This window comes from Malus domestica, chromosome 16 (genome assembly GCF_042453785.1).
Source record: "Malus domestica chromosome 16, GDT2T_hap1".
Taxonomy (NCBI): Eukaryota; Viridiplantae; Streptophyta; class Magnoliopsida; order Rosales; family Rosaceae; genus Malus; species Malus domestica.
Window position 1 is genome coordinate 2,256,423 of NC_091676.1, and position 27,071 is coordinate 2,283,493.

The window sequence follows — 27,071 nt, forward strand, 5'->3', positions numbered from 1 at the left end:
ATCTAGAGTGCGCAAAACACGTTCGAAGTCAAGATCACGAAAGGGAAAGATCATTACAAATATTACACAAGTGGAAAATAGACTGCTACTGGTAGGGGAATGCCTCGTATGATGCCTCGTAGTCCTCGTTCCTAAGACCTGAATGGGGGCGCAAAACAAGGGTGAGTGGACCAAGTTTATATACATACGTAGTACGAAAACAGTTATGAACATACTAACCCCCACAGTTTAATAATGAAAACTACTAGAATAATAAGTGATAAGCTTTTCAGAAACCCTTAGCATGCCATAAAACAATTCATATATCTTTCTGCAAATCAATCTCAGAAAATCATATCAAAATTTATCTCAGCAATCATATCAGGAAGCATAGTACAAGTTGTGCTGCTAGTGAGTGCACTGAATAACAATACTCCCGGCCCAATGCCTGCACCTCAGTCTCTGTGCCCGTAGCCAGAGATATCTCCCTCCCGGCCCAATGCCTGTCTCCGTGTCCCTCAGCCTTTCGCTAGGGATTATTTCTCCCGGCCTCAATGCCAACACCAGATCCTCGCCCCAGGCGGCATAGTGTTCACTAGGTATGCACAAAACATAATTCACCTCTAAAATACAACTTTGTAGCATAAATTCATCGATCCTTTATACTACGAAGAGGTGTTCGAAAGTCATTTGAAACACATTCTTAGCATCCTATCGTCATCGATCAGATAGTCTACCAGAATGAGGGTTCTATAGAAAATACGATATAATGGAAATAGTTCAAAACATATATATATAATCACGTATAATCAAATCATCATGCTTCCTGTAAAGTATTTCTCAAATCAATAATTCTGCAAGGCATGCTATTAAATTATGCATTTCTATCAATAAAACATGCAATTTTCGAAGGTGGTCCACTCACAGATACTCCGAAGCAGCAGAATTGTGTGGAAAAAGATTAAGGAAGTCTCCACTAGCAACTTCACCTAAGCACGAAAATGTACAATTTAATAAACTACCCGAAAGATAGAATTTTAGGAAATGGAAATGGGTTTTGGGTTTGGGTAGGTTAGGAACAAGAGGGAGTTTTGGGCTTAAGCCTAAACCCAAACTTATACACACACGGTACACACACCACACATTCACACACACATATATATATATATACACACATATATAAACACACACACACTCCCACGCATGCACACATATATATATACAAATATACACACAGAGGCAACATGCATATATATATATATATATATATATAGATACATACATATAAACACACACACGCACAGCAAGCATACTTACACACACACACACACGGTTCACGCACACACACTTGCACAACGTACACACTGCACAAACGCACACTCACGAACTCGCCGGAGTTCGTCGTCGGAACCGGACATGCATGCACAAGGGATGGTAAGAGTTAGGGCTTGAATAAGGGGTTCTAAAACATCACAAATATACCTAAGAACTCACCTGGACGCACTGCAGCAGGTTTTGGGAAGAGATGGACCTCGAACTCGTCAGAGTTCGTCGTCGGAGCTAGATTATTAGCACAGAGAAAAACTGAGATCAAAACCCTTGAGTTTTGTCATAAAACCAACATGCATAACCCAGAAATTTGAAGAAGGAACACAATCCTCACCTGGGTTCGCGCGTTAGAGCTTTGAAGCTCTCGGCTTCAATGGCAGAAAAGCCCACGGTGCTCAGATGGCGCATGCAAGGGTACCATTGAGTTCGTTAGGTCTCAAGGATTCCAAATATATGGTTTTTGGGGTTTGATTTGTAAGGGGAGTGAGGTGAAAGCTAGAGAGAAGCTCTCGGAGCTTAGAGATAATGTGAGTTCCTGAGAGTTAGAGAGAGATAGTTGATTCAGATATTAGAGGGGAAAGAGAGACCGGAACCATGATAGAAGTATAAAAATAAGGCGGGTCCCACGACTCACTAATTAAAGACTAAAGAAATCATTTTAATAAGTAGAAAGTGGGTGTGGTTGTAACAATCTACCCCCCTTAAAGAAAATTTCGTCCTCGAAATTCAATTACCTCAAGTGAAAAGGAATGGGTACTGTGCCCGCATCTGTTCTTCAGTCTCCCACGTTGCCTCCTCAAATGCATGATTCCTCCAAAGTACTTTTACTAGCGGAATGGTCTTGTTCCTCAACACTTTATCTTGTCTATCAACAATCGCCACAGGTTCCTCCACATAACTCAAGTCTGGACTCACTTCCAGAGGTTCTGGTTGGATAACATGAGAAGGATCTGGTACGTATTTCCGGAGCATGGAAACATGGAAGACATTATGGATCATTGACATCTCTGGTGGTAGTTCCAACCTATAAGCAACTGCACCAATTCTTTCAATAATCTGATAGGGACCGATGTATCGAGGGCTCAGCTTTCCTCGTTTACCAAAACGAACAACACCTTTCCAGGGAGACAATTTCAAGAACACAAAGTCGCCCACTGCATACTCACGATCTTTGGAATGTTTGTCCGCAATGCTTTTCTGTCGGTCTTGTGCTGCTTTCAAATTTGCCTTAATCAGTTGAATATTAGCATTGGTGGTATCCACAATCTCTGGTCCCACCAACGACCTTTCACCTGCCTCTGTCCAACATAACGGCGTTCTATACGTCTTCCCGTAGAGTGCTTCAAAAGGTGCCATACCAATACTCGAGTGATAACTATTATTGTAAGCAAACTCTACCAACGGCAAATAGTTATCCCAGCTACCTTTCCACTGTAACACCGACACTCTCAACATGTCCTCTAAAGTCTGAATTGTCCGCTCGGACTGACCATCAGTTTGTGGATGATAAGCAGTGCTGAACAGTAACTGAGTACCCATAGCGGCATTAAAGGCTTTCCAAAACCTGGAAGTAAATCTGGGATCTCTGTCTGACACAATGGAGACAGGTACACCATGAAGACGAACAATATTATTAATAAATAACTTCGCCAATTTCTCTAGTGAGTAGGTCTGTCGAACTGGTAAGAAATGAGCAGTCTTGGTAAGTCGATCAACAATTACCCAGATACCATCGCACTTTGACGGTGTTCTCGGCAATCCATACACAAAGTCCATAGTAATATCCTCCCACTTCCAAACTGGTATTGGAAGATTCTGCATCAGTCCCCCAGGTCTCTGTCTGTCTGCTTTAACCTGCTGACAGATTAGACATCTGTTCACATACTTTGCTACATCCCGTTTCATCCCTTCCCAATAATAGAAAGGATAAATGGTGCGATACAATTTAGTACTCCCTGGATGCATAGCATAAGCTGAAGTATGAGCCTCGTCAAGAATTTCCTTCTTAACTGCTTCATTATCTTTAGGCACGAACAAACGGTTCCCTTTCAATAACGCTCCGTCTCTACGGATGATGAATTCATCCTTATCCCCTTTCAGCACTTGTGCCTTTATTTCATCGCATTCTGGATCAAGTTCCTGAGCTTCTATGACCATGTCCACGAAGATAGGTCTAACCTGAAAATGTGCTAGCCAAGCTCCATGATCACCTGCTTCTAAATTGACACCGATTTCCCGAAGAGAGAATAGTAACGGAATATGCACATTTTGAAGTGATGCAAGCTGCTCATGGTGTTTCCTACTAAGAGCATCAGCTACGGCATTAGCATGTCCAGGATGGTACTCAATCGAACAGTCATAATCACTGATAAGCTCCATCCATCTTCTCTGTCTCAAGTTCAGCTCCTTCTTGGTGAACACATACTTAAGACTTTTATGATCCGTAAAAATACGACATTTTTCTCCATACAAGTAGTGCCTCCAAATCTTCAAAGCGAAAATCACTGCTCCTAACTCCAAATCATGAGTAGGATAATTTCTTTCATGGGTTTTGAGTTGTCTGGAAGCGTAGGCAATAACTTTTCCATGCTGCATCAGTACACACCCAAAACCTGATAGAGAAGCATCAGTGTACACCTCAAATTCACCACTGTCATCTGGAAGGGCGAGAACAGGAGCTTGAGTGAGACGTCGCTTAAGTTCCTGAAAACTCTGTTCACAACTCTCATCCCACACAAACTGGACACCTTTACGAGTTAATTTAGTAAGAGGCAGAGCAATTGCAGAAAAATTCTGAATAAATCTTCGATAATACCCTGCCAAACCCAGAAAACTTCTCACTTCTGTGACATTCTTTGGTTGTTCCCAGTTAGATACTGCTGACACCTTCTGAGGATCTACACTAATTCCTTCTGCAGAAACTATATGCCCAAGAAAACCAACCTGAGTTAACCAAAACTGACACTTACTGAACTTGGCATAAAGCTGGTTGTCCCTCAGTCGTTCGAGCACTATTCTCAAATGTTTCTTGTGTTCATTAACGCTCCTAGAATAAACTAGAATGTCATCAATGAACACAATCACAAACCTATCTAGATACGATTCAAAAACTCTGTTCATCAAATTCATGAATGCTGCAGGTGCATTTGTCAATCCAAACGGCATGACACAAAATTCATAGTGCCCATACCTTGTACGGAAAGCAGTTTTCGGGACATCATCCTCGCGAATCCTCAATTGATGGTAACCCGATCGAAGGTCAATTTTGGAAAATATCTGAGCACCTTTCAATTGATCAAACAAATCATCGATCCGAGGCAGAGGGTAACGATTCTTCACCGTCACCTGATTCAGTTGCCTATAATCGATACAGAGTCTCATTGATCCATCCTTCTTTCTAACAAAAAGAACCGGAGCTCCCCACGGGGATGTACTCGGCTGGATGTAACCTTTTTCTACCAATTCCTGAAGTTGGATCTTCAATTCTCTCAACTCCGCTGGTGCCATTCGGTAAGGTGCCAATGAAATAGGATTTATACCTGGAAGTAAATCGATAGTGAACTCAATTTCCCTCGCAGGTGGTAACCCCGGTAAATCATCAGGAAACACATCGGTGAAGTCCCTTACAACTGGCACATCTTCAGGACGTAAAGAAGATTCATCATTCACGACTACATGGGCTAGAAACCCCGTACAACCCTTACTCAACAACTTAGTTGCTTGAATGGAAGAAATAATACTATTGGGGAGGACACGTCGCTCACCCATAAATGAAATTGACGGAAGTCCTGGTCGATTGAATGTCACAATTTTCTCCCAACATGCGACATTCGCTCGATGCTTAGACAGCCAATCCATTCCTAGAATGACATCAAACTCCGCCAGTTTGAAAGGAATTAAATCAACCTCTAAGTTTTCCCCTTCCACAAAAACTGAACAATTCTGATATTGCCATTGAGCACAAAACAATTCACCACGTGGCATTTGAATCAACATATCAAAGCCTAATGGTTGAGGTTGAAATGGTATAACCCGAGCAAAAGATGAAGAAACAAAAGATCGTGTAGCACCCGGATCAATTAAAACTCTAGCCCAAGTATTACAGATAGGTAACATACCGGTGATAACTCGAGGATCCTGATCGGCCTCCTGCTGAGTCATGGCGTTTATACGTCCGTATACTTGTTGCCCTGCATTATTGTTTCGACCACCACGGCCTCTGTGACTGCCACCAACTCTGTTCCCCTGGCTACGGTTACCAGAGGATGTTCCAGCCTGCTGCTGGTTCAAAAACTGAGTACTCCGGCTATCAGTACCTCTGAAACTTTGACTACCTCTGCCACCAAACTGTAGACTTCGGTTACCCCCATAGTTCTGATTAGTGCTGCTACCAAGGCTCCGACTACTACTGCTACCGCCATCAAAGTTCCGTCGATTGCCAAAATTCTGAACTGTCTGATATCCACTGTAGCCTGATCCGGAAGCAACATCTCCAGGTGGTGGTGCAGAAGGACAATCACGAATAAAATGGCCAGTGCCACCGCACTTGTGACAAACTGCAGTAGTCATCCCACAGTTCCCTCGATGACGTAACCCACATCGATCACAGACCGGGTAACTCGGAGTGAAATGACTGAAAGGTCGTCTCGCCGACTCAGTGCCTGAGCTTTCACTGGACGATCCTGAGCCCCGACCTGACCGTTTAAAAGAAAATGGTTGGCTGAGACCTACAGAACTGGAGGGGCTCGCTGATTCTCTAATATTCTGTGACCGGAAATTTCGACTCCTCTGATTCTGATTCCGCGGTCAATTCTGTCTCTGAGGCTGGCTCCAAGCCTGAGGTCGATCCTGTATCTCAGTATCCCACTTGGACTGTTCTATACTCAGGCTTATTTCAATTATTTCCTCATAAGTTTTGGGTCTCTGAGCAGCTACCAGTGTACGGTACTCCTGGTTCAGTGCAAACATCGCCTGATCCATCTGTGCCTGCGGATTATCATATGTCCCATCATAATGCCTGGCCAAACGCCTGAAAGTACTATCAAATTCTGTGATACTGAGGTCACCCTGTCGGAACTCTAAGTACTCTTGCCTTTTCCTCAATCTGTAACTGGGGCTTAGAAAGTAAGCAATAAAACGTTTCCGGAAGGCAGCCCATGTCATCAAAGAACCAGGCGGACGAGATTCCCTCGTTGTTCTCCACCAACTTCTAGCATCACCCTGAATAAAATACGCTGCTGTGTTTGCCCATTCATTTAGTGGACATTTCATAACCTCCAAGGTATCCTCCATCTTTTCTAACCACTGCTCAGCCTCCTCACCATTTCCCACAGTTTCCAAATCAGTAACTCCATGGCTTCTAGCAATTTCGATATACGTCCGATTGGGCCTATGACCCGGAAGAGCATTGATCAAAGCATTAGTAAACTGCTGAAGTCCTCCCATTATAGAAGAACGAGGTCGTCGAGGCACATTCCCACCAGGATTAGCCATGATTCTGACAAAGACAACAAGATTTAGAAAGACCTAAATTTACCAAATTGGTGAAAAGAAATCCTAACCATGCTCTGATACCAATCTGACACGCCCCGACCCCGATATTCCCCGAATATCAGGATAGGCACGTGCTGGCCGACACCTGAGGTGACGAAAGCCATTTATTGAAGTACAAGAGAAATGATTAGGAGAAACACGCACGATTAAATATCTGAATCCAAAGGGAGTTACAAACAAAGTTTAGGGAAATATCTAGAGTGCGCAAAACACGTTCGAAGTCAAGATCATGAAAGGGAAAGATCATTACAAATATTACACAAGTGGAAAATAGACTGCTACTGGTAGGGGAATGCCTCGTATGATGCCTCGTAGTCCTCGTTCCTAAGACCTGAATGGGGGCGCAAAACAAGGGTGAGTGGACCAAGTTTATATACATACGTAGTACGAAAACAGTTATGAACATACTAACCCCCACAGTTTAATAATGAAAACTACTAGAATAATAAGTGATAAGCTTTTCAGAAACCCTTAGCATGCCATAAAACAATTCATATATCTTTCTGCAAATCAATCTCAGAAAATCATATCAAAATTTATCTCAGCAATCATATCAGGAAGCATAGTACAAGTTGTGCTGCTAGTGAGTGCACTGAATAACAATACTCCCGGCCCAATGCCTGCACCTCAGTCTCTGTGCCCGTAGCCAGAGATATCTCCCTCCCGGCCCAATGCCTGTCTCCGTGTCCCTCAGCCTTTCGCTAGGGATTATTTCTCCCGGCCTCAATGCCAACACCAGATCCTCGCCCCAGGCGGCATAGTGTTCACTAGGTATGCACAAAACATAATTCACCTCTAAAATACAACTTTGTAGCATAAATTCATCGATCCTTTATACTACGAAGAGGTGTTCGAAAGTCATTTGAAACACATTCTTAGCATCCTATCGTCATCGATCAGATAGTCTACCAGAATGAGGGTTCTATAGAAAATACGATATAATGGAAATAGTTCAAAACATATATATATAATCACGTATAATCAAATCATCATGCTTCCTGTAAAGTATTTCTCAAATCAATAATTCTGCAAGGCATGCTATTAAATTATGCATTTCTATCAATAAAACATGCAATTTTCGAAGGTGGTCCACTCACAGATACTCCGAAGCAGCAGAATTGTGTGGAAAAAGATTAAGGAAGTCTCCACTAGCAACTTCACCTAAGCACGAAAATGTACAATTTAATAAACTACCCGAAAGATAGAATTTTAGGAAATGGAAATGGGTTTTGGGTTTGGGTAGGTTAGGAACAAGAGGGAGTTTTGGGCTTAAGCCTAAACCCAAACTTATACACACACGGTACACACACCACACATTCACACACACATATATATATATATACACACATATATAAACACACACACACTCCCACGCATGCACACATATATATATACAAATATACACACAGAGGCAACATGCATATATATATATATATATATATATATATATAGATACATACATATAAACACACACACGCACAGCAAGCATACTTACACACACACACACACGGTTCACGCACACACACTTGCACAACGTACACACTGCACAAACGCACACTCACGAACTCGCCGGAGTTCGTCGTCGGAACCGGACATGCATGCACAAGGGATGGTAAGAGTTAGGGCTTGAATAAGGGGTTCTAAAACATCACAAATATACCTAAGAACTCACCTGGACGCACTGCAGCAGGTTTTGGGAAGAGATGGACCTCGAACTCGTCAGAGTTCGTCGTCGGAGCTAGATTATTAGCACAGAGAAAAACTGAGATCAAAACCCTTGAGTTTTGTCATAAAACCAACATGCATAACCCAGAAATTTGAAGAAGGAACACAATCCTCACCTGGGTTCGCGCGTTAGAGCTTTGAAGCTCTCGGCTTCAATGGCAGAAAAGCCCACGGTGCTCAGATGGCGCATGCAAGGGTACCATTGAGTTCGTTAGGTCTCAAGGATTCCAAATATATGGTTTTTGGGGTTTGATTTGTAAGGGGAGTGAGGTGAAAGCTAGAGAGAAGCTCTCGGAGCTTAGAGATAATGTGAGTTCCTGAGAGTTAGAGAGAGATAGTTGATTCAGATATTAGAGGGGAAAGAGAGACCGGAACCATGATAGAAGTATAAAAATAAGGCGGGTCCCACGACTCACTAATTAAAGACTAAAGAAATCATTTTAATAAGTAGAAAGTGGGTGTGGTTGTAACATCCAGTCTGTGATGTTGATTTTTGAAGTTGAAGTACTAACAATTGTAAGCCAATGCAGTGGCCCTCCAACTCATAGTTGCCAAACTAGCAGTCATAGTGTTCAAGACGTAATTAAGTGTCCTTTTCAAAACAAATTGTCTTGAGGTTTGCAGATCTTCTATATTATTTTAAAGCTAAACAAATTGATAAAAAGTGCTCTAACGTATATCCAGTTTCAGCTTCATCAAGTGCAAGAACAATATGAAATTCTAAATAAAGTCTAGAGAATTGAGGTATTTTGAGATAAAATTCCATACCTAAAATGAGTAGAAAATTAAATCTATGCACTTAATTATATTCTTTAAAAAAAATAATGTCGTCTTTAGTTTTGCCAATCAGATACAAAATACAAGCACTTTTTATCAACTAACATTTTTCAATATTAAGAAGAAAATTAAATCTACACACTTAATTATAGCTTGCATAGGGAAGCCGATAAGATCAGTCTACAATCGGGTAGGAAGCCATTGTGGCAGGACCAAAAAGACCTCTAGGAGGACCAACATCTCTTGAGAATTCTCATGTAGCCAACGATGGTGACACCGTGTGACACGCCCCGATCCTGATGTTCTCGGGACATCGGGATGGTCACGTGCTGGCCGACACCCGAAGGGTGACGAAAGCCATTTAATTTAAGTAAAAGCTCAGAAATAAGCTAAAACAGGCATCAGCAACTAGCAACACAATACTAAAGTTCAACTCCTAATTTATAAAATTATGGTCATACACACAAGCTCAGAGCATACGTCTATTACAAAGTACAAACAGAATTTAAGATAGAGATGTGCTATATTACAATAGATGTCGAAGCAGAGGAAATATAGCACTGAAACACTCGTAGGGAAATGCCTCGTAGCTTAAATCGTAATCCCCGTTCGTAGGTCCTGAAGGGGGTACAAAACAAATATGAGTGGACCAATTTGATATAAATATAATAAAACAGTTATCAACATACTAACCCCCAGGTTTATGAAAACACATATATAGTGAAAAACATAGGTTTTCCAAAACCTAACATGATGTGCAGTATTTCAAATTCATAACTTGTATAAGTAATAAACACTAATGATTTGTTCGATAACCTCCAGGTCCCATGCCAGATCCCCGTCTCTGAGCAGATAGTCAGAGGAAAATACACTTCAGGCCCCATGCCGGCTCCCCATCCCTGTGCTAAATAGCCAAAGGAAACACACTCCAGGCCCTATGCCGACACCAAACCGTCGCCCGGGACGGACCAGAATCTATCCCTACGTCGCGTAGCAGAAAGGATCACTAGGTAAGTACAAAACCATTAAACATATCTATATTGAAAAACAACTCCATAGTATAAAGTCATCCATCATCTATACTATAAAGAGGTGTTCTAAATATGTTCTAAATATCATATCGCCATCCATCGGATATTCTATAAGAACATGGGTTATATGAAAAATAGTAGTAATTTAATCTAGCCTCAGTAAGCATGTTATCTCACAAAGTACTTCATAAAACATAATTATTAAATCATGCTTTTCATGTATGCATTTTTATTATTAAAACATGATTTTGAAGGGGTCCACTCACCGTACACCGATGGTGCAAAGTTGTACCAAAAAGGTATAATGAAATCACCATTAATAATTGCACCTATTCACATAAAGGAGTACCTTTAGTCAAACTCTATTTAAATGATTGAATTTGGGAAAACAGACTTAAAAAACGGGTCCAGAACATCGAAATTAGCCTAGGAAATGTCTTGAACGAAACCCCGAAAAGTCAACTCAAAAAGTCAATGTTGACTGTTGATCGGTCAAAGTCAAAGTCAAAGTCAACTCTGCCAGTTGACCGAGTCAACTGGTCAAAGTCAGACTGGGGCTTTGGATTGGGTTGGGCCGAATGGGCCTTAAGGGTTTTGGGTTGCCCCTAAGGCCTTACTTCCTAAAATAGAAAATAACAAAACCTAAAAAGGTTTTGGATTGGGTCAACGGGCCTCAAACCCTAAACTTAACGGCCCGAAGGCCTTTGGGGTCCTAAAACAATTAAAACTAAAATTAAAAAGGAAATGGGTTAGGGTTTTGGGCTAGCCTCACCACAGCCTTAGAACCGGCCTGCACGGCCTAGCGCACTGGAGAACAACGCTGGAGCTTCTACAGCTTCGACTGACTGCAAACAGGGGTATTAGACCTCGATCTAGGTACCAAATGAAAGCACAAGACGAGGGGATTGATTCTATACCTTCCTTTCACCTTGAAATGGCCGTAGATGGCCGGAATCTCCCCCGACACCCACGGTTCACCGGAGATGGGTGTGTCTACACTCAAGTTCGATTTCGTCCTAAAACCTCCAAAATCACGCATAAAACACAATTAAACCACATTCCATTAAGATTCTAGGATGAAAAAGGAAAGATTTGAGGCTTACCTAACTGAAGAAATGGAAAATCTCGTCGGAGTTCCTTTCAGGGTTTCTGGGTTCACAACACGGGAAAGAGAGAGAGAAGGATGAGGAATGATGACGATGGTCTTCCTCGAGTGCGAGTGAGCCTCTGCGTGTGGGTGTGTGTGCGATTTAGTGAAGAGAGGGAGAGAAGAGAGAGATTCGAGAGGGAGAGACGGGAAAGATAGAAAAGAAGAAGAAGATGATGCGTTCACGGGGGGGGTCAGAAAGAGAAGAATGAGAAATTGCTTAGGGTGCTGCCACGTGGCAGCTTGAGGAAGAAAAGAATCCAATGTTTTAATTTCTGATTGGTAGATAAAATAGGACTAAATTGAAAGATTCAAAATATTTAGGGGTAATTACACAATTATATTTTTATAAATGGGGTGGGTGTTACACCGTGGTTTGGGACTTTCCCACAACCTTCTATGGCCGTGAATACCTCGTTTTTGTAAAACCTAAAGTCCGGCCAGGTGACATGAATGCCAATTGAAACTGGTTGCATGGACACAACCTTGATTAGATAGCTTTTATTGTTGCGGGGCACTATTTGTTACTAGTAATCTAGGCACTAGCAGCATGCCAGTTTGAGTTGTTAGTATCACATCTTCACTCAGTAGCTTGGTACAGGTTTTTTGCTTCGCTTGCTACTTCTCGACATCCTAGTATGTATTTCAAGTCAGACTCCATATAACCACTACAGCAACTCTTGTTTCCATAAAATATGCTACAGTTCCCATGTTACTGTTCAGACAGTGAGATCAACTGACCTATTCTAATTTGGGCAATTCCTTCCAAATCTACCACTGTAGAGAATGCCCAGCAAGAGCCTACAGTATATAACACAACATTAATTTCTATACATACTACAAAATTGATAAATCATGATGCGTTCAAGAAAAAATAATGTAAGTTTACAGTACTTGATACGTTGTCAATATATGATATGATCAAATATTGATTAAATATGGACCAAAAACTGACCGTATGCAGAAGAAGGCAAAAGGAATAATGGCTTCAATTTCAGCAGCGTGGTCGCCGTACCTTTCCACTCTAGCCTTCACACCCTGTGTGTTATATCCCACATCGCCCAAGGGAGTGTATCCTCTACGCCTTATATGTATATTTTCATCTCTACCTAGCACGAGGCATTTTGGGAGCTCATTGGCTTCGGAGTTCATCGGAACTCTGAAGTTAGGCGTGTTTAGGCGAGAGCATTCCAAGGATGGGTGACCCACTGGGAAGTTCTGATCGCATGAGTTCCCAGAAACAAAACTGTGAGGGCGTGGTCAGGGTCCAAAGCGAACAATATCGTGCTACGGCAGAGTCGAGCCTGGGATGTGACACTGTGCTTCTCTCACATTCCTCATCAGCTCCACAATTAGGAAGAGCTCCATGTCTCTCAGCGGTGGCGCCGCCGCTCATTCCCCGTTGCTTCACTGCTCCTTCATCTCTTCCTCCTCTTTCGCTTCCACTTCTGCCTTCTCTGGTAATTTACCTTCAATTGTTTTACTATTACTCTGGATAAAAAAATGGATGGTTGAAGTATTATTATTGTTTTTTTTTTGGGTGATTTTGGGAAATGGGTGTTTGTTCTTTTTTTCCTAAGATGGTGAATTTATGCTTTTTCATTGAAATTTGTCTCTAGGTTGAAATGTAGGGTTTTTGTGACTTAAATTTTGGTGTGTTTTATTTTTGTTGATTCATTTGGGTTGAATTTGATAATCTAATAGGTTGTACATTTCACATTCAACTGTTTACTTGAATTTTACTCAGTTTTTTGTCTTGTTAGGTACTCTAGCTTCATAAAAGTAAATTTCTTGCTTACGATTTCCGTAGTTTTTGCAATGTAAGTACTTCGATTACCAATCACAAGATGCTTTACAGCATAGTGAATTGGAGATAGAATTGGTTTAGCTAGGTACTTGATATGTGTTGTTTAGAGAAATGCGAGTTCTTTATCAGTAGGATGTCGATACTTCCATGGTAATGAAACAAGTTGGCATCTTTTTTGGTTTTTGAAAATTAAGCTAAAGAGCTAGTCAAGCCTTGAATTGATTAGAACTTGGTTTTTGATTTGAAGGTTTATCTTTGGGTTTGGATTCGAGCTCTAGTGTGGAGGTTGGAAGAAGAAGAGGTTGTGGCTTAGTGGTGAGGACTGGGAAGGCTGCCCTGTATTAACCAAGAGAAATAGGTCCAGGAAATCCTTGGCTCGAACTCATGGATTCTGTAGGCGCGTGAGAACAACTGGCGAGAGAGCAATGATGAAGCGCCAACGTGCTAAGGGGCGGAAGGTCCTCTGCACGAAGAGCAATCCCAGCAGTGGAAAACGTGCCTAATTGTGCCTTTTTCATATTCAGTTTATTAGGTAAGTGCAATGGCATGTAATGTAATGATGTCTAACAACTTATTCTTGTGAACAATGGCAGAATTTCAAACTTATTTCTCATGATACCTTATGTATTGTTCAATTTGGAAAGGTTAATTTTTGAGATTGCTTGTATGAATCCTAGAACACCACTGTGCTCGGTTTTGCAACAAATCTTCCATTAGCTTCAAGACTTCATATCTTTTCTTATAGTTTTGTGACATATATCATGATAAACATAGGTTTTCCGAAACCTAACATGTCGTGCAATGTCTCAAATCATAATTTGTATATATAATAATCAGTAGTGAATGTCCAATATTCCTCCAGGCCCTATGCCAGCTCCTCATCTCTGAGCAAACAGTCAGAGGAAAATTACCCCCAGGCCCTATGCCGGCTCCCCATCTCTGAGCAAACAGTCAGAGGAAAATTACTCCAGGCTCCATGCCGGCTCCCCGTCCCTGTGCTAATAGCCAGAGGAAAAACACTTCAGGCCTTATGCCAACACCATAACTGTCACCCGGGACGGACCAGAATTTATCACTTCGTCCCATAGCGAAATAGGGACCACTAGGTAAGTACAAAATCATTGAACATATATACATTTCAAAAGCAACTTCATAGTATAAAGTCATCCATCATATATACTATAAAGAGGTGTTCTACACATGTTCTAAATATTATATCGACATCCATTAGATATTCTATAAGAACACGGGTTATAGGAAAAATAATAATAATTCAAACTAGCCTCAATAAGCATGTTATCCCACAAAATGTAATCATCAAATCATGTTTTTCATGTATGCATTTCTACTATTAAAACATGCATTTTTAGAAGGGGTCCACTCACAGATACTTCACCGCTGAAGAGCCACGCAAACTAGCGAAGACCGAAACGCCATAATAATTGCCCCTAAGCACATAAAGGGTCCAATTAATAAAACTTTACTATAACAATTGAATTTGGGAAAACGGATGTCGGAAATAGATTTAGGATGTCAAATTGCTCTAAGAAGGGTTTCAGGTTAAGGGTTTTGGACTTGGGTTAGGGTTTAGGGGTTGAAAGGTTAAAGGGTTTAGGCATAGACTTTTAGGTGGGTTGGGTTTAGTTTCAAACAAATAAAATACATAAATAAATAAAAAGGTTCTAAGGCCCAAACGCCATATCTAATTGACACATCCCGGCTCGGGCCCCCACCACATTCCGGGCTCGACTCCGCCGTAGCACGATATTGTCCGTTTTGGGCCCCGACCATGCCCTCACGGTTTTGTTTCTGAGAACTCAGATGAGAACTTCCCAGTGGGTCACCTATCCTGGGATTGCTCTCGCGTGAACTCGCTTAACTTCGGAGTTCCGATGAAACTCGAAGTCAGTGAGCTCCTAAAAAGCCTCGTGCTAGGTAGAGATGAGAATATACATATAAGGCATAGATGATCCACACCCCAGGACGATGTGGGATGTAACAATCCACCCCCCTTAGGGGCCCAACGTCTTCGTTGGCACATATCCAGCCAGGGATTGGCTCTGATACCAAATTGACACATCCCAGCCCAGGCCCCCACCACATCCCGGGCTTAACTCCGCCGTAACATGATATTGTCCGCTTTGGGCCCTAGCCACGCCCTCACGGTTTTGTTTCTGGGAACTCACACGAGACCTTCCCAGTGGGTCACACATCCTGGGATTGCTCTCGTGCGAACTCACTTAACTTCAAAATTCCGATGAAACTCGAAGCTAGTGAGCTCCCAAAAGGCCTCGTGCTAGGTAGAGATGGGAATATACATATAAGGCATAGAAGATCCACACCCCAGGACGATGTGGGATGTAACAAAAATGGAATGTATAGATTATCTATTTTCAATTTATAAGATCTCGAAAGTTTATTGAAAAAATCGAAAAATAAGTGGATTGACTCATTTTTTGCTTCACTGTGATGAAACACAATTTTAGTATTAGGTCACTAATCGCTAACTTCATTGCATTCACTACAAATTATGGATATAAAACTTGATAAATGCGCTTCGTGTCGAGTTTTATCATACCTGGCTAGGTTTACCTAAGTTTAGTGAAAGTTTCTCGTCGTGCTTCGTCCGTAGTTGTAAGCTTTTATGCTGAATCACGTTAATCTCTTGTGTTTTTGTTTTTGATATTGTTTGTATCGTTTTCACCTACGATGGTAATATTGGTACTTTTGTTAAAAGTTGATTCAGTTTGCGCATAAACGTACAACAAATCAAATGCAAGAAAGAACAAAAATGAGTCAGTTTCATTGTCCTTTCTACTTTTAGTAGTTTAACTTGTAGCACTCACATTCATCCCCTTAGTTGCTGGTTTAGGTACTCATTGTATATTACATGATGTGGTTCTGCATTGGATCGGATCTTATTGGAGATAATGGTAATGCAGAAGAGTATGTATACATACATAAATAAGCATACGATCCTGTAATATTTGATTTTTAAACTTTGTAATTACTTGAAAATAATGTTATAGATACGAAGTAATAATCGGAGCAAGTCTTGATGTATGAAAATAAGTGTTATGAACTTAATTTGGGGTGCTTCTGGAATGGCTCAAAGTAGGGTTTGATAATCAAACTCACTTATGTCTATGTCTAGCACAAAAGCTTAAGATCACTTTCGGGTCGTATACGTATGAATTTGTAATAAAAAAATTTTGTATGTTACAACAAAATCAATACTTCTAGCAGAAGTGCTTATATAAAGTTCCTGATGAAAAGTGATGCAACCCCACGTTAATTAATAAGAACACAGATGAATATTGACAAAATAATTTCCTAAAATTTGCTACTAATTTCAAGCTGTAGGATAAGAAGCTTTCATGGCAATGCCACAAAGGCCTTGCCTACTACGAACATCTCTTTGCATTCTCACATATCCACCCTCGCCCCATCCTCGACTCCATGAATTTTTCACTAACCAATACTTGGTGCCATCAGCACCTGTCCCATACCCTACCACAGCAACATGATGGTTCAAATCGGTTCCACAACCTCCTGTGAAGATCCCACCTGAGTAAAACTGGAACGGAGACGGGTTGTTTAGCCACAGCCTTCAACAAAGCCAACTCATTGGCTGGTACATCTTCATAGCCTGTGATCTTGGCTGCATGATATGTATTGTGTTAGGAATGTCGGTACTACAAGATAGAGAATGCACAAGGTAAAGTAGAAAATGGACGCCAAGAATTTATTTGGTTCGGCAATTTATGCCTACGTCCACCAAACAAGGAATCTTCACTATATGAAAAAAGATGAATACAACAAGAGTAGTCTTACCAAGCCAAAGACAAGGCTTGATGGATACAAGAAAGTATAACACACACTTTCTATCACTCTAAACTTCACTCACACAATGTGTAGTGGAACACTCTCACTCTCACTCTTGGAGTGGAACTCTAGCTTTGGACTTGATCCTTTGCTACTCACTCTTGGTTCTCAATTGGTTACATCACACCCATATTTATAGGTGAGGGCTTGGCATTCTACTAGTTTCTAGTTCCTTCTTCAAACCTCTAGTATAGAAAAATCTAGACTAGCCATATACTTGTAGCTTCTAGATCTTTCCATTTGCAACCAAGGAAGCTAGTACTCTCTAGCTTTTTCCATCAACTTAATAACATGCTAGAATTGTCTAGCAAGCTCCAGCCTCATCTCTTGCTTACTAGAATAATCTAGAACATTGATCATGGGCTGGACCATATACCAACAATCTCCCCCTCCAGTCCATGAGGGAGGAATTCCGATCATGACTCCAAGTTACCTGGAGTCCATCCCAGCAGCCTTAATGCAGAATTCCAACTTTGATTTTGTGACCACCTTTGTCAACATGTCTGAAGAATTATTATCGGTATGAATCTTCTTCAGCTGTAGCATCTTGTTCTCGATAGCATCTCTAATCCAGTGATAACGAATATCAATGTGCTTGGTGCGTGAATGGTATGCAGTGTTCTTGCTCAAATCCAGAGCACTCTGACTATCACAATAAACGCCATAATCACTTTGCTTAAAACCCAACTCTTGGAGAAACCGCTTCAGCCACAACAACTCCTTGCATGCTTCTGTAGCGGCTATGTATTCAGCCTCGGTTGTAGACAAAGCAACACACTTTTGCAACTTGGATTGCCAAGACACGGCTCCCCCTGCAAAAGTAAACAAGTACCCAGACGTAGATTTTCTACCATCCAGGTCACCTCCCATGTCAGCATCTGTAAATCCTTCCAAGATTGGTTTGGAACCGCCAAAGCACAAGCACATCTTAGAAGTCCCCTTCAAATATCTGAGAATCCACTTAACAGCTTCCCAGTGGTCCTTCCCTGGATTAGAGAGAAACCTGCTCACCACACCTACTGCATGAGCAATATCTGGCCGTGTGCACACCATTGCATACATGATACTTCCTACTGCTGAAGAGTAGGGAACAACTGCCATTTTCTCCTTTTCTTCATATGTTTTTTGACACGACTCTTTGCTCAACTTGATATGATTGGCTAAAGGTGAGCTTACCGGTTTGGCTGCTTTCATGTTGAACCTTTCAAGCACCCGTTCAACATACTTTTCTTGTGACAGCCACAACTTCTTGGATTTTCTGTCACGAATTATCTCCATGCCCAAAATCTGCTTGGCTGGCCCTAAGTCCTTCATGTCAAAGGACTTAGATAACTCTTCTTTGAGCTTTTTAATCATAGAAGCATCTTGTCCGACAATCAACATGTCATCAACATAAAGCAATAAGATGATGAATGTACCTCCAGAAAATTGTTTGATATAGACACAAGAGTCAGCATGAGTTCTCTTGTACCCATTACTCACCATGAATGAGTTGAACTTCTTATTCCACTGTCTCGGAGCCTGCTTAAGACCATATAAACTTTTCTTGAGCTTGCACACCAAATTTTCTTTACCTTTGACTTCAAAGCCTTTGGGTTGCTCCATGTATATCTCCTCTTCTAAATTGCCGTGGAGAAATGCAGTTTTAACATCTAACTGCTCGAGCTCAAGATCCATGCTTGCTGCCATACCAAGGATAACTCGAATGGAAGTCATCTTCACCACCGGTGAGAAAATCTCATCAAAGTCAACTTATTTCTTTTGACCAAAACCTTTGACAACCAAACGAGCCTTGTACCTTGTCATGTTGTCGTCTCTTTTCAATTTGAACACCCACTTGTTTTTCAATGCTTTCCTGCCCTTTGGAAGCTCCACCAGCTCATAGGTATCATTCTTTGATAAGGAATCCATCTCCGACTCCATTGCCTTCATCCATTTGTCACTGTCGTTATGAGCTCTGGCCTCCTCATATGTTTCGGGCTCTCCATAATTAGTCAACATGATATACTCTGATGAAGAATACTTGGTAGACGGCCTTCGACTTCTGATGGATCTTCTGACCTGATCTTCATTCTCTTGTAGGGCTGGAGGCTCCCCCTGATTGGGTTCTCCTTGAATATGCTCTTCTTGACTAGGCTCCCCCTGATCAGCAATCTCATGGTTTGGCACATCTTGATCAGGCTCATCTTGATTAGCATTATCTGATTCTGCAGGCACTTCATTGGCAGTTGCTTCAGGGATGTCATCGTGACTTTCTTCATCTGAAGCTAATGGATCAACTCCTCTGACTGCGCCATCTGGTTGTGCCTCTTTATCCGAATCCCCAATTGTTTGTTCTTCATAAAAGACCACGTCTCTACTTCGGATAAACTTCTTCTGGTATGGGTCCCATAATCTGTAACCAAAATCTTCACCGCCATAACCAAGAAAGATGCACGGTGTAGCTTTGTAGTCTAACTTCGATCTCTGCTCTTTGGGCACATGCACAAAAGCTTTGCAACCAAACACCTTCAGATGAGAGTAAGACACATCATTACCAGTCCATACTCTCTCTGGAACATCAAGACCTAATGGTACTGATGGAGATCGGTTGATCAAATAGCAGGCTGTCCTTACAGCTTCACCCCAGAACTGCTTAGATAACTTTGCAGTCCTCAACATACACCTGACTTTCTCCATGATGGTTCGGTTCATTCTTTCAGCAACACCGTTATGTTGTGGAGTTCCAGGAACTGTCTTCTCATGACGTATGCCATGTTTTACACAATACTCTCTAAACTGGTGAGATGTGTACTCGCCGCCGTTGTCGCTACGAAGGCACTTGAGAGGTTTCCCAATTTCCCTCTCCACCATGGCATGGGACTCCTGGAATGTCTGAAACACCTGGTCTTTGGATTTCAACAAATACACCCACACCCTTCGTGAAGCATCATCAATATAAGTAACAAAATATTTATTTCTTCCAAGTGACTCGACTTCCATGGGACCACACACATCTGAATAAACAAGATCTAACAAGTTTCCTTTCTTTGTAGATGGAACAGAAAAACTAACTCTTCTTTGTTTTCCGAATAAACAATGCTCACAAGAGTTTAACGACGTACCTTTGGCAAAGGGAATATGAGACTTCTTTGCCAAAACTTGTAGGCCTTTCTCGCTCATGTGGCCTAGCCTCTTATGCCACAAGTCTAGAGATGAGTCTTCCACAGCATTCAACTCACCTTTCAAAACCTTGGCATTTGACCGGTACAACGTACAACAAAGTCGTGCTCTTGCTACCACCATTAAGCCTTTAGTAAGCTTCAATTTTCCTTCGCCAATATGGTGATAATATCCTTGTCGATCAAGGGTACCGATGGATATCAGATTGAGACGTATATCAGGAATATGTCTCACATCTTTCAACATCAATTGGCAGCCGAGATTAGTTCTTAAGCAGATATCACCAATTCCAAGAATTTTGGAATAGCTTTCATTCCCCATCTTCACTATGCCAAAGTCACCTTCTTTGTATGTACTGAAGAACTCCCGTTTGGACGTAGCATGGAAGGAAGCTCCATTATCAAAGATCCATTCAATGTCTCTGTCAGAGTTGCCCATATGCAGACATTCACCAACAGACAATATTTCTGGTACATCACCACATATGACAGCGGTGGTATTGCCAGTATCATCTTTCTTCTGATTGTTTCCTTCCCTTTGCTCTCTCTTCCAAACTCGACAATTTTTCTTCATATGGCCTTCTTTGCCACAATGGTGGCATGCACCCCTGAACCTTGACTTGGATCGGCTAGGACTCCTGCCATGACCTCTAGGCCCTCTACTCTTGCTTCTTCCGCGGTTCTCTGTGACAAATACTTGGCTGCTATCTGTGCCAGAAGTCTTTCTCCTTGTTTCTTCATTGAGCATGCTATTTTTAACATTATCAAGGGTAAGAACACCATTAGAAGCAGAGTTACTTATACTCACCACAAAGGTCTCCCAACTGTCTGGCAAGGATCCAAGTAACAAGAGCGCTTGTAGCTCGTCCTCGATCGTCATTTTCATAGTAGCCAACTGGTTGATGATATTCTGGAAATTGTTCAAGTGTTCTGCTACACTTAAACCATCCTTGTACTTCACATTGATGAGCTCTTTGATCAAGAAGGCTTTCTTAACTGGAGTCTTCTTCTCGAACAAGGACTCAAGCTTTGTCCAAAACTCGCGAGCATTGGTTTCATTAGACACATGGTGAAAAACACTATCGTCCACCCATTGTCTAATTGTGCCAATAGCCTTGCGATTCATCTTCTTCCACTCGGCATCGGACATGCTCTCTGGCTTAACGGCATCTCCTTCAATTGGCTCATGCAGATCCTTGCAATAGAGAATGTCCTCCATCCTTGGCTTCCATGTTACCCAATTGGAGTTGGTGAGTTTGATCATAGTGCCACTTCCTTCCATCTCGCAGTACGAGCCAACCTGGCTCTGATACCACTTGTTAGGAATGTCGGTACTACAAGATAGAGAATGCACAAGGTAAAGTAGAAAATGGACGCCAAGAATTTATGTGGTTCGGCAATTTATGCCTACGTCCACCAAACAAGGAATCTTCACTATATGAAAAAAGATGAATACAACAAGAGTAGTCTTACCAAGCCAAAGACAAGGCTTGATGGATACAAGAAAGTATAACACACACTTTCTATCACTCTAAACTTCACTCACACAATGTGTAGTGGAACACTCTCACTCTCACTCTTGGAGTGGAACTCTAGCTTTGGACTTGATCCTTTGCTACTCACTCTTGGTTCTCAATTGGTTACATCACACCCATATTTATAGGTGAGGGCTTGGCATTCTACTAGTTTCTAGTTCCTTCTTCAAACCTCTAGTATAGAAAAATCTAGACTAGCCATATACTTGTAGCTTCTAGATCTTTCCATTTGCAACCAAGGAAGCTAGTACTCTCTAGCTTTTTCCATCAACTTAATAACATGCTAGAATTGTCTAGCAAGCTCCAGCCTCATTTCTTGCTTACTAGAATAATCTAGAACATTGATCATGGGCTGGACCATATACCAACATATTGGCCTCGTTCTTGTTGCAAGTTCCATCAACTCCTTTGTAACGGTAGTGTGCTTCAGCAGCAATGCCTTTGTTGTGCATTATAAACTTGGGGTGTGCTATCCACACACCCTTTGATAATTTCTGTCCATTGATTTTCTTCCATTCATCCATCCGACGACAGAAAATGTGGGGTATTGTTGGAAGTTTTGAGACTCTTGTCCCATTGGGGAAAACAAGATTCTCAAGGGCCTTTATATAGATTTAGTGCTTTAGTCTAGTAATTAGAATGTGGGCCATTTGGAAATGGATTGAAGGCTTGGGCTTTATGGTTGTGTGGATTAGGCTTGTATAATATAGCCTAAATACAATTAATATTAATTAATCAAGACAAGGGCCTTGGGCTTGTCCTTGAAATTTAAAATTAATCTGATTCATTAATTTTAATTTTCGGATTAAGTTTTTAATTAATTTATTATTAATTAAAAACGTTTTGATTAAAAGACACAGCTCTTAGAAAAGAGTTGTGAACCTTCAAATACACTGAACTGGTATTTGAAAGGGTGTGAAACAGCCTTTATATCTACAATCCATGGTATCCAAATGAATCATCTTTTTCTTCTTCCTTTTCTTCCGTACAAACTATCCACAAAGAGTAAACACACAAAGCAATTCGCTAGAATTCTTTAATCCAGTGCGGGTTATAGGATTAGGTAATTGTATCCTGGTCGAGCAGACGTTATAGAACCACAAGCACAAGAGTGAGACGGAATTACTGTTCGAAGGACATAGCTTTTACGCTAGCCTCTACCTTCTGTAATCAAGTTAGTACCGTTGACATTCTTATATTATTTTCTGTATTTATTGTATACTTTTCATTCTGTATAGCAAGTACCTTTTGTGAAATAAAAATTGTGAATTTCAAGTTCTGTTTATTTCTGTTATTCTGTTTATTTCTGAATTATTCTCCCACGAAAAATATGTGTGAAAAGTAAAATGAGGTGTATAGATATCACACTCCTATAAACTTGGCAGCCTAGATTCTCACCCTCGGTAGCACAATCCGTTGGCTCTGGAACCCAGCCCTCAAACAGAGGCCCAAAAATACAAAAGCCTATGAGATGGATTGTAATGGGATGCAGCCCAGAGCCTAACGGCTTTCCCTCTCTCTATTTCAAAACAGCCCTCTCTCTCCTTCATTTCTGATTATATTTAGAAAACCTAGGTCTTTCTCTCTCTAGAAACTGAGAGAGGTCTCACATGTCTCTCAGCCCTCTCTTTCTTTAAGAACAAAAAATGGTTCTCATTTCCCTATAATGGAGAACCCTAGCCGCGCCTCCTCTTCCATTTCTACTTCAATGCCTTACCATCCTCTCTCACATCAACACAAACCCTTCACTCTAGCCGCTCCTCCATGTTCTCTAGGTCTCCCAAAATTAAACTTCAAACATGCCTCCAATGTTCTCGGTCCCAGTCATGGAGTTCATCATCCTTACTGGATCTCGGCTGCGAAACCCAAGTCCCCAAAGGTAAAAATCTCTCCTGGCTGCCATTGAGCTCCATTGGGTTTATTGTCATGGAAAAATCAAAGAACTAACACATGCATATACTTTTTCTGCGTGGGCTTGCGGATCCACACAAAAGAAACACACTAAAACCCAGCCTTCATAGATCTATAGCAAAGCGTCCAAGACTCCTCCATCTGCAGGTAAAACTCCCAGATCCGTTGATGGCAAGGAAGAAAAAAAAATAAAGGAGAACCTCTTGGAGTCAACAGATCCGTGGAAAGAGAAGGTAAAATATCATGTGTTGATGTGTCTTGGGTTCCGATCTGTAAAAAATAATGTAGTTGGGTTCTGCATGTACTCATATGGCTCTGCTATCTGTGTAGGAAACTTAGAGTCGTGATATATCCGAGAGAAAAAAAAATGTTCGAGTTGCAGATTCAGTCGACAAAATGGCAAAACAAGTTTCCAAGTAGCCACGACTTCGGATCTGAAAGCTATAAACCCTCATCTCTGCTGGAATCCATGTTGGATGTGTAAACTTATGCAAATGAGTATGGCATGCATGTATTATCTGTGAGATCACCCCAAACTTAATATAAGTAATAAACGGAGATTGTAATTGCTGGACAAAAATAAATAAAAGGCTTAGATCTGTATGGGGATGAGAATGTTGGACTTAGAACACGCTGTCTCCCAGTAATAAAAGTGAATGAACACCTGGATCAACCCTGAACATGTATGCGGACCATTTGGGCTTGAACCTTGCGGAGGACAGTTAAAGAACCAACCTCCAAACTCAAATAATGGCATACACGGCATCCTCAAATGTGAAAGTTATAGATCTGCAGAAAATAATTATGGTTCCTCAGTAACTCATCAACCTGAGTGATTTGTTGTAGGAATGCTTGAGATCCACAATGGCCGACACTGAAGAATGGCCGCGCAGCAAAACAGAAAGGTATAACGTTCTATCCCTGCAATTCGGGTCACAGATTTGGTTGCAAGAATGTAGATCTGGTAAATATGATGGAGATCAGTTTTGTGGTATGTGGATATGTGATTTCTATTTATTCTGTTTCCACATATCAAAGAACCGCATCCCAGAAAACAAATGGTCAGATGTACACTTTTGTGACTGGATCCGTGATTCTGCAAGATCTTCGTAATTTCGACATTATTTTTCAGCCTAGCATAGGAATGTGGTTTATGTTAATGTAGACTTGCTGCTGGGTTCATGATCCAGTCTTAAATAATCTATGTGCATGAATTCTTGATTATCTTGTTTGCTGCCTCCAAAAACCAAGTTTTGAATATCAGAAGTAGAATGTAGACGACACTAACTATAAACTAAATTTATTTATGAAAATAAAACAAGGAAAAACAAATGTTCTTTTTTTTTTTTTTTTTTTGTATGGTTTTTTTTTTTCCTTTTTTATTCTTTTTTTTTTTAAACTAAGTGACAACCTAGGAAATTAAATGCATCTAGAAACTGTAAATAATGAAACAAACTTAAACTAGGAATACGAAAATTAAGCTCTGCCTACTCCCGATTTTTTTCCTAAGAAAAATATGAGGCTGCAACATGAAACCCACAAACCAATTTGCCGTGTCACTCCTTGATCCTGACATATGTCCACGATCGACATGTGATGTCATCACATCCCTGTTTATCCATCATGTCTTGCCTCCAAAACAATCAAAACACAATCAATGATTCAACCACGCAGTCATTTCCTTTTATTTCATGGTTGCATCTAACCTTAGCGTTAGACTGTCTACGTACCCTAAGAAGGGATCAAGCCATTCGTAGTTCCCTAACATACCTCACGTTATTACAAAATCTGATAAGAAATCCATCTCATATCAAAGCAAACCATAATTACACCAATAGACATCCAACAAAAGCAATAATTCAATTACCATCCAAGTCATCCAATTGTCCACACGATCAAATAACACCCAACAAGAGTAATCAACCAATGAGATAAATAATAATATAAGATTCCACGAAGTTTAGTATAATCAAATTCCGTAAATGTCTGTCGTATTTCCCTTAACTAGATTCCTAAGCATTGCTCTTAGTCACTAGTACATGGATCCTTCAACATGGCCAATTCCATTTTCACAAACATAAGACATTATTAATTGCATGACATGAACTTTAATTCTAGTCAAAGTACTTGGAATTACTAATTTAACAGCACCTAATTCAAATGCCATTTTGGTTGATTTATAATAACTTCATCATTGCCAATACGTTTGAATGGAAATAATTATGGACCATAAATGATTTATGTGTTTCAATAGGTATAAATGCACTGATACATTAAGTCATTGAGCTTATAATTGTACAAGAATATGGTTCTTTGAACACCCATAACTATATCGGTTGATGTAAACTTATATGGGTTTCGAAGCTTGTTTTGTGTACTTTAGAAGCATAAAAGATTTGTAGATAACGGAGTTCTAAGTTGAAAGTTATGCAAGTTACAAAATAGAGTCTCAAAACCCAGTATTTGCTGCTATCTGGCAGTTTCGGGACTCCAGTTTGAATATGATTTTGACATATCAATACTCAATGGAATTATGTGAAATTAAATGGGTTTAGATCACAAACATGTCTAGTTTTAAACCACGTACTATACGCTCAAAAGGAATTCATAAAGACAGAACACAAGAGCCAAAGTAGGCCACTTAAAACATAGTTTTTCTGTAACTTATAACCTATACTCTCATGGTTCAATTACATTTCCAGAATGCCTCCACACAATTCAGAATTCATGTTTATAACCTCGATTTCAATTATAATTAATCAAACAGAAAAATGCATCGAGATTCAAGTCTTTAAATTGGTAGCTCCATCAGTAAATTTCCGACAAAAAAAAAAAGAAAGAATTTCCAAGCAAGAACATTAAGATTTAAGAGAGATTAGATTACAAGTAACTTGGAAATTGGTATTATTATTGTTATTACCAGTTGAAAGACTTCATGGGTTCGATGAGATTGACGAGGTTGGCGTAACCTTTGATGAGTTATTCGATCTTACTTTTTAAGATTCCGTCTTTGAACTTTGCCAGCAGTACATGCTTCACCAATCCCTTTGCTTCCTCCATCTCTCTCTCCCCTTTTCCTGATTCATAGTTTCAGGGCCATGCGATCCCTTGTAATCCCCCCCTTTATTTTTCTTCTCTTCCCTTGTCCAGAAGCCTCTTTTTTTTTTCTTTACTTTAGTTAACATTTTATAATATTATTAGCTTTACTCTTTAAATTTAGAATTACAAGAA

General features: G+C 40.7%; 1 long non-coding RNA gene across 1 annotated transcript; it reads left to right on the forward strand.

Moving 5' to 3' along the window:
* The first annotated feature begins 23,476 nt into the window (after positions 1 to 23,476).
* Positions 23,477 to 25,064, forward strand: LOC103402623 (uncharacterized). The gene is made up of 3 exons (XR_524091.4): positions 23,477 to 23,808; positions 23,924 to 24,073; positions 24,171 to 25,064. It is a non-coding gene; the product is annotated as an uncharacterized lncRNA (long non-coding RNA).
* Positions 25,065 to 27,071: the final 2,007 nt, after the last annotated feature.